We start from the raw sequence: 16,333 nt of genomic DNA on the forward strand, positions 1-16,333 counted from the left end.
GTCCACTTGCTATGCCAAGGCAGGGTACACTCTTGCTGATTGTGGTCATTTTTATTCTTTCACACAAGCAAATTTGAGTGAGGTTGGCTTTTACAAAGAAATTAGATTGTGGTATGAACACAGAGTTGGAGCATTAAACTTCAATTACAGTATGTTGTAGCTGGGGCTGCAACTATATGTCAGAAAATGTTGACCATTTGATATGTCTTGTTTTATCCATGTCTTATCCATAAAATATTTATTTTTTAGAAGCTGAAAAAAACCCCAGAGAACTTGTTTTTATTATCATTCAACCCCATTAATTGATTATAACATTTGTTGATGATCATGCCAAGAGTTATATAAGTCACACATTTTCATTAATTTTAATTGGTTCAAGGAATCATTCAGAAGCTTGTTAGATAATAGAATGATGTGATACTATCACGTGTTGTCGATCAAACATGAAGCCTGGTTCTGTCTGAAGACATTATTTGTACATAAAATCTACTGTTGTGTTGTTGTCACAGAAAAATGGATGTCGTCTTTGGGTTGCAAGACAAATCCCCATTTTGAATCCTCCATTTGACCAGTTTTTGAAATTAGAAGTTCACAAACATCTCCTGCTACTTACTACACCTACTGTCCACCCAGGCGGCAAATGCACACTTGGAGGATGTAGACTATTGGCTATTGAGACACAGCTACAGTCTATGGTCATGAGCTATGCTTTTCCTGATTCAGGCCTTATGCTAAAATAAGCTAACTGGCTACTGATTGTTGCATATTTTTTATGGTGGTCCCTCAAGCACAAAGATGTGAGCTGTAGAGAAATTTCATGGCACACAATCTGTATGCGGGCCACACGGTGACATGGGGCTAGCACTGTTGCTATACAGCAAAAAGGCCAGGCTTTTTGTGTGAAAATGCATGTTCACCCCGTGTGTAATATCTAAGTGGACTGACAGTCCACAGAGATCTTGAACTTCCCTCAACTAAGCCCTCCAGTTAATGTCAGACTGTTTTCCAAGATCTAATAATTCAGCATTTGGCAGACATTTGGAAGTCTTTTTAGAACCATGATTGTTGAGATGTTATACTGTAGTTGTGTAAACCCTGTGAAATTAACAATCTCTGAGCAGCACGCCTCGTTGATTACATTATAAGTAAGATGTGGGAAGTCAACTGTGGAGAAGCTCTTTATGGTTTTTGGGCATGTATGCAGTAAAATATTCAAAACTCTTGTTGTTTCTCCAGATCTCAGAAAAGAGGGTTCAGTGATGCAATGATGTGATTTCGAAGAGGCAGAGATCACAGCATTTGTAAATGCTGATAAGTGAAAGCTTGGAAATCATATTATGACTCCACAGTGGTGAGTTGGGCTGTTTTAGATTTCTGTGTTATCACAAGATTCCTTCAAGTTTTGCTAAAAAAAACACATGTTTCTTTTTAATCCATTCAACACTTTGTTGCACCATTTTATAAAGTGCTTGCAATGAGATTTCAAGCTAACAATTTCCAGATACAATCCCCCCTTTTCCCAATACTTTAAGTTCCCCTGCTGACCTTCCTGCTGTCAGTAAAAATCAAAACACACATTTACCCAGTCAACAGTGCAAAGCTTCTTAAAAAAATCTGAAAATCCATAATGTGAAATGTGATTTCCTCTTGTTTCCGGACATACTTTCGGGACAAACGCAGGACAGACAGCCACTACTGTGCCTAGCAGATTAGACTTCTCCACTTCTTCCTGTTTCATTCCATCCAGGTGCATACTGGGAACGCTGCCATGTATATCCCTTGGTGCACAACAGTACAGCGCAGCTGTGGAAGCCACCTAAATTTGATTCTTCTCGTTGTAGCCTAGCAACGGCGGGTATTAGCGCACGCAAGCTGGATGGGTGCAGTTCTGGTGCCAGAGGCAGGATGGGCGCCTGGTTGCAGCTCATTGGCAGATGACATTGAGTGAAAGCTGGCATTCTGAGATTAGGGGATCAGATGCTCACAGTGCTCTTTGCAGGAAGTCGTATGAAATGTAAAAATCAATGCCAGGAGGCCTTGATAGGTTCTTTGCAGTGGATATACAGACATACACAGATACGTCATTTTGTTGTAGTAAACCTACATCAAATGATCAAATTCTCAGTTTTGTGAGGATGTAATGATGTCCTGTTTGGAAGAATCCAGGATCCCAAATGAGGGCTGTTTTCATGACATTAGACGAAATATCGTCTTTTTATATTTTTGATATGGTCATATTTTAATAAGGTATCTGTGATGACTTTTCCTGCTTTTAAAGGCTTTTGCATTGATAATCATGATTATATTGAATAGATTTGTTATTTATGGAATTAACTAAATTAAATTTAGAAAAGTCACTTAAGTCTTTAATTTTAAGGCTAATTATTTGTGTTATTTGTGCAGAAGACCATATTGACCATATTTATAGTCAATGTCATTGTTTCTAAATATCCTTCAATTAACATTAAAAGCTAAACATATAGAGCAGGTATTACAGAAAAATGTATTTAACTTATATCCATTTGTGGTGATATAAAAAAGTATATCGTGATAAGATTTTCCTATATCGCCCAGCACTATGCCAAGTAACAGGCAATATTTACTGATGGAGAAGAAACTATATTGTATACTAAAATCCAGCAGTGGTGTGACTTCTTCCAGCAGGCCCAGATTCCTAATACCACCTTTACTACTGATTTACTCTAAATGGACAGTAGCTTTTGCTTTAGAGGCCTAAATTGTGTGTACCATGCAAACATGACTTGGACGGTTCCTGTTTTGGAACTTTGTCTGTTGTGAACATGCATACAATTCCTTTCCTTAAATAAAGAAAATAACCTTTCAAATTACACTGTCAAACAATGCACCTCTTGTGGATTTATAGCACAACCTAGTAACATTTCCACTGGCTTGAGGCCGATGAATGGGGGAGGGAGCTCTTTTCTCCCCTGAAAGCATTGGCAGCTACGCTAGCTTCTGTTTGTGAGAATACCAGATGCCTCACGCCACATGCTTCAACCACTTTGATTTCATATCCGTGCAGTTGTTGATCAGATCTGTCTCTGTTTGACGCAACCTGCCTCCCGTCTCCCTCCTAACTTTCATCTTCTCCAAGCTGGGCAGGCGGCTGCGGCTGTCTTGAGATGTCACCCGGTGACGTGCAGCGTCCATCTGGTATATGTTGTAAAGGGCCCGGATGAATGAATGGCCAGCCACTCCACTGCTTCCTTTATGACTCTCAGCAGTGGTGCTGTCCAACTTTGATTCCCCAGTTATTAGGGAATCGTATTCCCCACTGAGACGACGCCCAGAGGAGAGGAAGAGAAAGAGACAAACACAAAAAGAGTGTGAAATCTGTGGCAGTGCTACAGAACATACTGTACAGCCCACCACTGCTCTCTTCCTGGAGCCTCTTCTTTTCTTTGTGTGTGTCTATAACATGCTTTCACCACAGTCACAATTCTCAAATAGGAACCTTGGTGTAAAGATGGTAAATATTTGTGACAGTAATCCAGTTGCAGAAATTTCTTAGGCTCAATTTTGATTTAATTTTACCCCCTTAACTTTCCATTTTGCGCATTTGCATGTGGGTTTACAGTGTCCCGTGTCTTGAATATCCACTTCTAGAATGTTAACAATATTAAAATTTTTCAGAGAGGGTTGTGATGCTATTACCAGATTAATCAATACCAGTACCATCATAAAGCTAACATCAGTTACGCCAACCACAAATAAACTTTTATTTGTTTCCATGTCACTTCTGTTTCAGCATTTAAGCACAACTATACAGGATTTTACCCTAATTTAACAGGTTTGTCTTGTTGCGGGAAGATGGGGTGTTGTCTCCACCCCCCCCACTGTCTGTTAACAGAAAATAGATCGGGCCACCAACCTTGAGTCCGTAGTGTTGTGAAGTCTCGAGTCTTGCGAGAAAAACATCGGACCGGCTTTTTTCAATTGTCAGTTGAATTGAAAAACACAGAAGCATGCAAAACGGATACCGACCGGCATGCACATGGCTCTACGGCTTGTGTGTGTTTGGCTCCATTGAAAGCAAATGCACTGGAGGAGCATCAGCTGTGAGTGTTTACGAGTGTTACGACAGCGAGGATAAAGCAGTTGACGATGGATGGATGTTTACGGTGGTGTCAGAAAAATATTAAACTCAGAATCTGGGTAGGGGTAGCTCCATAGAGAAACTAGAGAAAAAGTGACCAGACTTGCAAAGTTCCGGGAAAGTTCAGGGAAAAGCAATGTGAAGGTCATGTAATGCATGTAATGCAACCATACAGCCTTCAGCACAGAAGAACACAGACAGACCAAACTAGGTGGATAGCACTCAGGGGATTTTCCTTCATCTTAAAAATTATCGACTGTTTCCCTCTAAATTTAAAGGGCTCCCATCAGAAGGGGATTAAAGAGGAAAAGGGCAACTAGGATCACTTGGAGAGCAGACCCCTTCCACTTCAGCCAACACTCAAGCAGGGATGAAGTGGAGGCGCAGAGACGACCCACAGGGAGAGAGTGCAGAGCGAAGGGAGAGACAGGGAGGTGGCATAGTTTGGATTCCCAATATGTGTCCGGGGAATCCGAAGTGAGGCCAGATGGCACAGGCCTGTCAGTCTTTGGGAATCACAGCATACGGCGGCGGCACGCATGGCAGAAGGGAGCGGGAAACAGTGCCGGGGTCAGCTCTTGATGTTGGACGTTCCCCGGAGCGGTTCCTTCCATCCCTTTGAACAAGAGAGCATCTCCACACTACTGTGCGGCGTCTCTGCTTAATGCGGCAGTTGACTTCAAACACCACGCAATTCCCTCCTGCCCAAAGCCTCCCGAGTTCTAAACATATGTCATCAGACCTGATGAAAACACAGTGCCAATAACATGCCACGGAGCGCCACGTGCGGACATATGTGTTCGTTTTTTCCCACTACTTTCATCTCATACAATTTAATTTCACTCGCTGGTGAAACTGACATCTTGGAGCTACGTCACAAAGCAAGAGTGAACAGCGGCATCACTTTTAACGCCTGTCATGCCAGCGTGCTTTGCTATAGCTAAAGCACGATATGATGGCAGCCAATTATATCAGTCAGCTCTCTGAGACAGATGTCCAATATAACCTGGTTAGTGCTAATAGGCAGATTTTTAAACAAGAGTAATTATTCATCGTTCACAGACCGGTAAAGGAGACGGATGCTAATATCTGATGCTGAATGTGTGTGACAGGTGTTGCCACCAATTTCCCTGCAGTCTCCTGTGGCAGCACTCACTATGAAAACATCTTAAAACACATGTGTGCTCCCACATTGTAGTGATCTCACATATTTTTAACACATAGTCTTTGACTTTGGGAAAGAAGCACTTTTGCACGTGCACCCTGATTATCTTCCTCTATTTCTGTCAATATAACAGTTTTCTGGAAGCCAAGTGTGGTGTTATGCTTGTTGTTGCATCTCCATATCCGTGTATAGACTAAGATCCCCTCATTATTCTCATTAATTGTCCATCTGTCATCTTGGCAGAAGCCCACTGGTATAGAGTTAGCTATGATTAACATTTAATCTATATGATTCTCTAATGAAAGCAGGGGTACCACACACACTAATGATTGATTTGTTCCCTTTTTTAATAATGGCTCAGGGTGTTGACGGAGATGTTTAACTGTGTGGTGATTGGGATGCTATTGTTTTCTGAATTTCATAAAGCAATTCTTCTTAATATAAATTTCCCAGCTGTGTTTTTTTTTACTGAAGTCATACACAAAATGGAGGATTAAAACACTGTCATTATATGTGATGCTGTTGTTGTAGATTTTGATGTGGCCGAATAGATAATCGTGTTCTTTGTTCATTTTCAGATCAGTTACTTAATGCTGCAGTGCACCTTTGGTCTTCATGAACAGAAGTGAAATAACATTATCTGTATACTGCGTCGTTCATCTGAAAACAGGCTTTGTAAAGCAACACTGTCAGACCTGACTGAGGGAGCATACACCAGCAACACATGGGCAGGCGGGGGCAAGAAGTGTTTATCCTGTCAAACAACAACATGGGCTTTACTTTGTGTTTTTAGTCATACTCCAACCTGTATGCAGCATCAGAGTTTACTGTTGCTGCACTTCCATCCGTCTAGAAATAAAACAATTCACTCACTCACTCACTCACAGAACCTTTTGTGTTCAAATTACAGTGTACAAAATAAATGAACAACAAATAATTGTTTGCACTGTCTTACCCTTCCTATTGGTTACTCATTTGCAATATGATGACATGGGTAATTTTGTTATGAAATGGCATTACTAAGGGGCCACACCGGCCGTGTAGTGGCCAACACTGTTGCTGTACAGCAGAAAGACACACAACCTCGTCCAACAAGGGCCTTTCTGTATGGAGTTTTCATGTTCTCCCTGTGTGCGTGGGTTTTCGCCTGGTTCTCAGCTCTTCTCCCGCAGTCCATAAACATACAGAGGTTAAGTGGACACTCTTAATTGACTGTAGGGAGTGTGTGTTGGCCCTTTGGCAGCTAAGATTGACCCCAGCAGCTCCATGACCCTCACGTGGAGGATAACGTGGTAGAAAATGAATGAATGGCATTACTGCGTGACTCCCTGTATCCACAGCTTTAATTTTCCTGTGATGGGATGCTTACATGAACGAATAAAGCGCGAATGAAGGTGTAAGTCAATCAAGCAGACATTAGAGGCTGAAAAACACATACTGTATTGAGGCCCAACACCAAAATTAAAATACCTCTACTCCTCACGCTGCAGATGCCTCAGGATGTCGACTTGTGTTGCAGTTGTCTCTATGAGCGTCTTAGATCTAAAACCTCCATGGAGACATCTGCCGTTCATGGCTACATGAATAGAGCTGTTGGCTTGAGTTCAAGCTTTTCAGAGTCACCCTTTGTCGGTGAGCAGCCCATTGTGGAAGGGAAGGAGAATGGTGTTCCTTTTACGGTCACCGCTACCTCTGTGGCCTCCACAAGGAGGATAATGAGATACAGTTGTTATCAGTGACAGCTGAGGGCCACCGGCCTGGTGCCTTCACTGTGATTCTCACAGGGTGAGAGAGGAGCTGGGGATAATGTGAGGATAGTGTGAAGTAGAAACAACACACCCTATGACTGTGATATAAATAAAAATATGTGCAGGAGATATGGCACACATTTTCAGACTGTAATTAATCAGTTAGTCAGCAAAGAGGTGAGAAACACACCAGGGCACTCACTTTTGACTGCTATGGTAACACTCACAGGATCGGCTTACTGTTAAATGTAGAGTTTGGAACATAAAAAGTCATTTAAAAGTTATTGACCGCTTTACTGAAGTCATAACCAGCTCTGTCAAATGTGCCTTCAGTCCTCGTGGCCACAAATCACATGTTCTCAATTTGACAAATTTATTATTATTTATTATTTATTTATTTATTAATTAAAATACAAGATCAAGTGGTTTAAGAACATCTCCTGTGTTCTGAAGGAAATTACGGATCATTACATTACAGCGGAAATTATATAACCTGGGATAATAAATGTCATGTTAGTTGGTTAAGGTTCCTGGCTCATAGTATCAGATTCTACTTCTCAATTCTCACCTTAACCTCGTACCTAACCAACCAATCTACCCTTACATACAGATGCCAGTCCTTCTTATCTCACAGCTCAGACCAAACATTAAAGCAAATCAGTGGCACCATTTACCCAATAACCATGCTGGAAGTGGCACAGCACCATAATTGATTTGTTCCAAAACCAGATGAAGTAACTAGCAAAAATCTGCACTATATGCCCTGTGATAAGTGCACAGAACCATGATTTCTGCTTTGAAGAGTATCCAGCAATTATGTTTGGTATTTGTGGACAAACATCATTGTTCATGGAATTTAGGGTCGAATCGGAGGCCCTTTCAGATGATTTATGTATTCAGCTGGGGATGGGGGTGGATGAAATGGGCAAATTTCATCTGGCTGTAGAAAGCACCAGCCCAGCGGGCCCAGAGAAGGCTTAAACATAAGCAGGACGGGTGCCAGGTCCTCTCCTCGGCCATTGTGCTTTAATTAACCTACATAGGAGCTGACTGCTTAAATGTGCAGTGATAGATAAGGCCCCTTGGATGATTGATTTATTTACTGCACATGCTAGTGATTTCCATAACATTACTACCCCAATTACTACCCATATGAGGCACAAAAGTCATTAACAGCCAAGCGTCAATGTAATGTATGGCCATGAATGCACCCACATCTAGTAAAACAGACATTACGGTGCATATTAGCCTCAGACAGCACAAAAAAATCTTCATGAGACTGTATCCTAGGGGGGAAAAAAATCCCTTTACATTAGGATCAGCCAAGGTCAGTGGCATTTCAGTGGAGCACAGTGAGGGACAGTTCCACCAAATGATCAAGAGATGATGGGATCCACGGCTCTCAGAGACACGGTTTGACAAAAGCACACTGGATCTGGCTTTGTCAAGTGAAGTCTGGCATGGGCCCAGCAGCAGTCTGAGGCTGTGATTGCAGCAGAACGTCTCCATCAGAGAGCACTAGAAGGTAACGGTGGGATTAAACTGGGCACTGCTGGCACATACAGCCAAGCAGGGTGTTTCTTTTTTTTCCTCCACCAGGCCATTGTTCCATATGTGCTCCACCTGCGCCTCTTAGAGCCTCGCGCCAAACACACGGCCAGCAGGCTCTACCATCCTTGCTGATTGGAAGTTGCCATGGTGATGCTGGAAGCCGGTGCAGAAAATGGGGGGTGTGCTATAAATCTCAACATGGTATTTTTTTAATTTAGGAAATTGGCAAAGGAAGTGTAGTAAATGATTCGTCGTTAATAATAATTCACATATGGGACAAAACACAATTAGGCTGTTTTTGGCTACAGGCAAAGAGCAGGCAGCCAGCGCTAAAATATGATCTCATCTCATCAAAGGCACTTTAGCTCTACCAGTATACAGTCCTGAGTGAGGAGACGGTACTCCTCTATCTGATAATGATGAAGATAATATCACTGAATATTATCAATGATGAGATGAAGACATCAATCATGTGTTGACTCATAAATTGATTCAAACTATGTTGTCTATGTACAGGGCCTTGAGATAATGTATGTTATAATTGGGCGCTATACAAATAAAATTGAATTGAATTGAATTGAATTGAATTGAATTGAATGGTGAGAGCAATTAGGTGCACTGCAACAAGCACAAAATTCACATTCTCAGAACTCAAAGTATTTTTCCCCTGTGGTAGTTCCTCACCACCCCAGTGCTGTTTGGCATGGTAAGATATTTCTTCATAAAGTGTTTGCAGTGCAGAGGAAAGGCAAGCAGCAAAGCTCACCCGTAGCTTTTAATAACACGATGGCCACCATCCAGCTTCAGACGAGCACTGGGATTGGCTCATCCCTTCATACCCTGGAACTTGGAGCAGCCAGAAGTGTGTGTTTGTGTGCGTGTGTGTGTGTGTGTGTGTATGTGTGCGCGTGTGGGTGAGAGAAGCTGTTATTGGTGGCTGCACTATTGGAGGTGTGACTTGACGAGAATCAAAGGCCCTCACCTGCAACCAAGTGAGGAGAAAAATCATTAAAATGGTTTCAGGCCAAAAGCCTTTGCATAGAAATTCAGAAACTTTTAGCTTCATTTTCTCCTGGTGTAAGTTCAAAAGTACATGCAAGGATATTCTTGGCTCAGTTTTTTGGTATTTGCAGCAGGTGTGTGAGGAGAGAAATCTTGCTGTCTGAAATCTGCGGTGCTTGGGTTTTGGGTGATACAGATAAAGCCGCAGTGATGCTCACGACACATCGCAGCGACCCGTGTGTTTGCATATGATTAGCACCCCCCCAGCTGAAAACGGCTGTGCAAATATGATATGTACATTTGCATGTTTGGTGTCACTCATGTGATTAGTAATCCATAATCCAAACTAAACTGGTGGTAAACAGCGTTGTGTGGATGCAAGTTTGATTGTTCAGCTGTGGATCAGGATCACCCGATTGCTTATTCGCAGAAAAAGAGAGTTTGGGTCAAGATCGTGGCATCGATGTTGTTCAGATGATATGTTCTGACCACAGCTGGTGCTCTTCATTGGGCTCCTCCGCTGGCTCATCCAGTGCGGATGTGACCTTTCCAAGTCATTGAGAACACAGAGTAGCAACAGACAAACTGACCTGCAGAGGAATTAGCCGCTGCTCCTTTCGTCTCCTGCAAACCCAACAGCTTGAACACGCCTGGGCGCTGCCTCACAAAGGCGCTCCACAGAGGAGGCCTATTAATCTTCCCAAAGCCTCAAAAAGCAGCAGAGTCAGTGTGGGCCCCTGAGTCTGGTGCCTGGGGCCCATAGAGAGGGGGCCTTTGCAGGCTCCGCAGGGTCATTCTTGGCCCCCGATCAAATAGGCAGGGGTGGGACAAGGGCACAGAGTAATGTACCTGTGCCCTTTAGCAGATGCCAGGCTGAGGCGTGCTCCAGGGAGAGGTGAGCGGATCAGTCCTGGAGCTGCTGGCCTTCAACAGCATCAATCAGCCAGAAGCTGTTGTTTCTCCATCATTAAAGAGGAGATGGATGGAAGGTGAACCTGAAATAATCACACTCTTCTCTTTGTTGTCAAACACCCAAAGTGGGATTTCTATAAATCTACCTCACATGTGGCACCATTTTTACCTTCATTATTGTGTTTGCAATCAAGAAGACAAATACATTCATTATCAGTGTCATGATCTCCTGATACATAAGGCGATTACATGCACAATATTGGTATAAATAATTTGCTTCTGTTCTGAGTAAATAGACTTTATGAAGTCTTTTATTCTACTCAGTCTTCTGTGGGAGCTTAGCCGAAACGATCACTTCTCAGCTTTGTGTTTCTCCTATGGACCATGTATAAAAATGAACATAGTCTTTTGGCTGCAAAACAAACTCCCATTGTGCAAGATTTCTGATTCGTCCAGCGGCATGTCTGCTTTTGAAACTGGAAATTCACAGCCATTCCTATAGGACTATACCACACTGGTGTCCACTCTATCATCCATTTTCCTTGAAATTAGAAAACAATTTACAAATTTAACAACATGTTCTGTTGAAGAAGAAACTAGTGAAACTAGCGATTAAGAGCATTAACTCCTCAGAAAAAAGTATACCAAGGTTATAAATCAAGTGAGAAGTAGAAGCTCATTTCCCTGTAGACTTTCCCTCAAATTGAGTTTGTTTTGCAACCGGCAGAGTTGCCCCTGGTGGCTAACTGCTACTTCCATCCGACTTGTTTGGCTTTACCTTTTCACATTCTAAGTCTACGTTCAATTATTATACACAGTCTATGGTTTTTCCATGTATGAAATACTTTTTTGGCATATATCATATACTCTATATCCTTACACAACACCTGTTAAACTGGGTCTCTTCATCGTATGGGGCACTTGAAGGTCACCTGTTTGAATCCCGCTTCAATCGCCAACTGGGAACCGCTCCAGCCAAATTTCTTTATGTTCATTTATTTTACTCAAAAAAAATAAATAAAAAAACACATGCATATCTACATCTGCTGTGGTGTGACATATGCAAATTATTATGTCAATTTCACTAGAGAAGATACTAAATGAGCTTTACATTTGGGCACGGAGAAAATTGTATGGCATCGGTTATTGGCCCAAGCACTCCCGATATATCAGCATATCGGCATTGACACATTATAGACAGAGTGAATTGATGCTCTACTAAAAGTATGGTGAGACCACAGGCATAATTTGCACAGAATGAAGGAAACATGTAAAACTTATTTTAACTTATTATCTGACTACACCAAATGAACTGAAGCTTAATATTTTTTGCAAATACATACCCTAACCCTTAATAATTAAATTCTGAGCCATAAATCTTAACTCAAATGTTTCTTATCTAAAATAATTTGTCACATTAACCCAGCAGACTGCATGTTTTGTAGTCATTGACACAACACTAATAGAATTTGACTATGTCTAAGTTCTGGTCATTAAACACCCTTTTAAATATGTGTCTTTGAGTGAGAGCAGAGCTCTACCATGGTGACAGCTTGAATCTATTGCTGACCTCTGACGTTTGTGGAGGAGCCAGCAACTATACGCAACATCCCCTTATTAGTATTATCTCCATGCATCAGCTATTTCAAAGTAATGCATCGCTGCTGAAAAATATAGTCAAGGTGCTGCCCTCTTCGAGAAGAACTTCCAAACTTCCCCCCATTAATCAGAATTAAGGGAAGGGAAACGATGGCAACTCTGTCCTCTTAAGTAATTTAACAACTGAGAACTGGTGTTTTTTTTTCATTTGACTCCCAGCACTAGCTCCTCCCTCTCCATAAGATTTTTGTCCTCATTTATATCAAATATCTTTGTTGCTTTTTTTGTTGTTCTATGTCACTGAAGCGTAAAGGCTCAAATTGTAAACAGGAACATTTAATTGTATTTATTCACCGTCTGAATATCCAAAGCCATAAAATTAGCCTGTTCTGGTGTTAAAGCTACAGGATCTTTCAGCTGCGTCTGTTGCTTCTTAAACAAATAAACCTCGCTTGGGATTTTCAGTCTGTGTGTGTAAGGACTGGTCAGAATAGATGTACCCCGCTGTGGCTGCTGCTCTTTTCACCCGGCAGCCTGCGAGGGCTGAACAGAGCTCTACTGTGCCTCAGTGGAGATTGAAATTCCCCCGACGTTTGTACAGTGAATTCCATTTCCTTGCCTTTTGATTCATATGTCCCCCCCCCCCCCCCCCCACCACCACCACTTCTCTTTTTGGCCGTGAAGTACCTTCTTGTCCCCTGTTTGAACTCCACTAAAGAATCACTGCAAATGGAGGTTGGGGGTCAGACAAAATGGGTAAAGTGAATGACTTCAGAAGTGGGGGAAGAAAAAAAAAACCTCATAAAGAATAATAGAATGCAATGATTAAGGAAATTATTTAACAAAGTATCGAAAATAATGGCTTCTCTGCAACAAATATGCAACTAATTTACTTTAACATGTCGATGACCAACAAATTATTTAAAAAAAAAAATAGAAAGCAATCTATTCATTTGCTAAGTGATTTTGTGAACAGAAACAATAAACTGTAACATTATTTGTATGCAGCATCCTGCATGTGAAAATCTGACTGAGGGAGCATTTGTGTGTATACAGCAACAGCGCAGGAGGTCGGGAAATAAATGTCTATTCCCTCACACTGCTGGATGACCAGGTTTTTTTGAGCTGTAGAACCTCCATACTCATACCGTCATACTCCAACCTGTAGGCTGCTGTCTCAATTTTATAGTCCAGCATTGCTGTTGCTTGTATTTGTCTTTACATAAAAAAAGTCACTTCCTCTTCCAGTGCGGGAATATCGCCAGGTGACAGCAGATCTAACCACCGTTAAACTATGAACCCCCCCCCCCCCCATGAAACTTTAAATTCAACTGTATGTTCAATTATTTATAATAAAACGGAATATTAAGCATGTTTAATGAATGAAATAAGACATAATAATAGATAAAAAAGTGTTAATGTATAAATTATTAACATAAAACATTGTACACTAATCTAGACTATTTTAATGTTGCTGAGGGTCAGTGTGAGATAAGACACCTATGTAATGTAATACATTATTGTTAGGGATCCACCAAAAACCGAAAATCAGGAGGCACTTGGCTGAAAATTGAAACCGTAACACCGAAAAAGTACCGGAAAAGTAATGTCTGAACATCTTAGAATTCGCTGGGCTCACCATCGCTTTCTTTGTTGTTTGTGTGTGCGTCTGCGCAGGTGTAAACGTTTGCCCAACTCTGCCTCTGATTGGCTTACAAAGAAATTTTACTCTACCTTAGCCAATCGTCATTACTTATGCGGTTGTCCGTCCCCCTCACCAAAGTAAAGTAAAGAAGAAAAAACTTTGCCTGGTCGGATGAAAACAGCTTCAATGAGCTTAATTATAGTAACACACCACATAATATTGTCAGTAAAGGTAATGGCGATGTAATGATTGAAACAGGAATTAGTAAGATTACCCTGTTACTGAAAAAAATAACACCGTTATTCCCATCACCATTTTTGTTTACATTTATTTAAGATAAACTTGGGTATAACCTGAAACATGTATGTGAGGGTATGAAATACCTTGGGCTCAATTGTAATCATAAAACTGAAGCCTTGGTTTTCTACTACGCTGTAATGATGCAGGTCTTTTGAAATGAAACTGGCTATTCCAATAAAAACTGAGAGAAGTTTGGAATCAATTTAGAATCTTTGACGCCAACAATCACGACTTTCATATGAATACATTTTTTTTCAGCTTTGGACTGGACACTTTATTTCTTCTGCACCCAACAAGTTTGGATGCTCTGCGTCTCTAGAGCCAATCGAAGGTGTCCACATTCGGCTTGGAGCAGCTTGTTCTCATCGCACTGCGGTTCATCTATACTGTATGCGGGGTGTGGATTAGGGGATGAAAGAATGCCACTGACTGTGAAATTGCCTGATTTTTATCAGGGATGTTGGAGAGCAGCTGTGCACAATCCTCTGCCCTAATCCTGGGGCCGGAGAGAGGACCTAGCAAGGAGAAATGTGTGTGTGTGTGTGTGTGTGTGTGTGCTTTGCGTCCCTCTCTGCTAGTGTGTTGCATACATGCCAAGGTGTATAATGGATGCTTTCTGAATGGCTGCTGTTTATGCATGCCCTCTTCAGTAGACTAGTTATCCCTGATAAGTTATCCCACTGTCTGTGTACTCTCCTGAGTGTTTCTGCAGCAGAGGGGAATTAGAGCTGCTCGTATTCGGCAGATTATTGAGGCGATGGCTCTGCTTTTCCATGTCTCAGTAGGTCGAGGCCATCACTAGTTAAGAAGTGTGTCATAACAGTTTTATTGATGCGTTGACTGTATAATCCCGTCTGTCCACGATCTGACAAAGCCTGAAGCTTCAATAGAGAAGAAGAGGAGCAGCATGGGAAGTTTATCAGAATTCTTTTTGCAAAACTTCCTTTCACTGCCAACAACAAACCTGAAGCTCAACTTATCAACTGTGTATATGAAAAGTACTGTAGCTCATAACAGTAGCTCAAGTAGGGGTGCACAATTAATCATTTTTAAATCAAAATCAGAATTTGAAATGATGTAATTAGCAGATATCGTGACATAAGACAAGATACTAAATGTTATACATTAATTATAAATAATTAAACTATTATATTTTGAGATATTTCGCTTTGGGGACACCAACTATTGATTATTAACATATACATTTTTAACTGATGTTACAAATAAACATTTAACTTTTTGTCTGTTAGAATTAAAAAACAAACAAATCAATGATGACGGATGTTTCAGTCCACTAGATGGTGCCAAGTGATCTCGCGAGAGTCAAAAGATGGAGATGTACTGCCGGAGAAAAACACCATGCACCAACAAAGTTTAATCAAACGTCGGGAGGTATTTTTTTATTTAATAAGATATTGACAAGACACATGCGATTTTGCAAAGACTGTACTGTGTATTTACAGTATATTCTCACTGTCGGATTATATTTATAAGCCTTAAGTGCGTTTTAGTGTAAATTTTACCATAAGTGATATTTCCATGTCAGACATTGTTTACAGCAAAGCCCTATTATGTTCTCACGAGAAATCTTCTTTTAGAAAATGAATTATTCAACCTTAATCACAGCTTTTTTGCTAACTGTTCTATTTTGTTTAACTCCAGATATTTAAATTTAAGACACACATACTGGAAGCAACTTATATGTTTAAGTTCTAATGGCAAATACGCCATGTTTCAAATCGATTACACAGTGAATATCAGCACATTGCTGAATAAGGGTGGAAGTCACAAGGTACCACACGATACATGGTCCACGATACCAATAATATCACGTTACAACGATTCTGTGATAATCAACATATTGCAAGGCAATCGTATAGTGATACATCAAAATATCTGTCTCACTCAGGTGAGGGAACTTTATTTGAGCTGCACCACCTCGAGGAGACATGAAGTAGTGACGGTCAGGGACTGTTTACATTCGCAGGATATTTGCGATTCTCCTATTGCACGAGGAAGGGCGACGATATATATCACCAAATCGATATTTTGACCCACCCCTATTGCTGACTGAAAAAAAGTCCACAGAGAATCAACCTTGCCCCACTTACCTCTTGCTCTACAAAGCATGTCTTTAAAGTCATTAGCTTCTGGTTTCTGACTGCAACTTTCAGTTCTGCCTCACCTCTCTCATTAACCTTGTTTACATATGCAGCAGGCAGCTCAAAAACAAAGACATGAATTCATAAATAAAAACTCTGATAATTACACTGTGTGCCACCTGCCCGGAGTCA

At 41.1% G+C, this 16,333-nt stretch overlaps 1 long non-coding RNA gene across 2 annotated transcripts in view; it reads left to right on the top strand.

Moving 5' to 3' along the window:
• The window catches only part of LOC131456095 (uncharacterized), a 45,804-nt gene that overhangs the window by 15,854 nt on the left and 13,617 nt on the right, over positions 1 to 16,333 (top strand). Inside the window, exon 4 of one of the 2 annotated variants that reach the window (XR_009239872.1) lies at positions 4,396 to 4,778. The exons of the other annotated variant lie outside the window; for it this stretch is intronic. This is a non-coding gene — a long non-coding RNA (uncharacterized LOC131456095). Of the gene's footprint in view, positions 1 to 4,395; positions 4,779 to 16,333 lie in introns of those variants that run through there. 2 annotated transcript variants of the gene reach the window in all.

The sequence above is a fragment of the Solea solea genome, chromosome 3 (assembly GCF_958295425.1).
Source record: "Solea solea chromosome 3, fSolSol10.1, whole genome shotgun sequence".
Taxonomy (NCBI): domain Eukaryota; kingdom Metazoa; phylum Chordata; class Actinopteri; order Pleuronectiformes; family Soleidae; genus Solea; species Solea solea.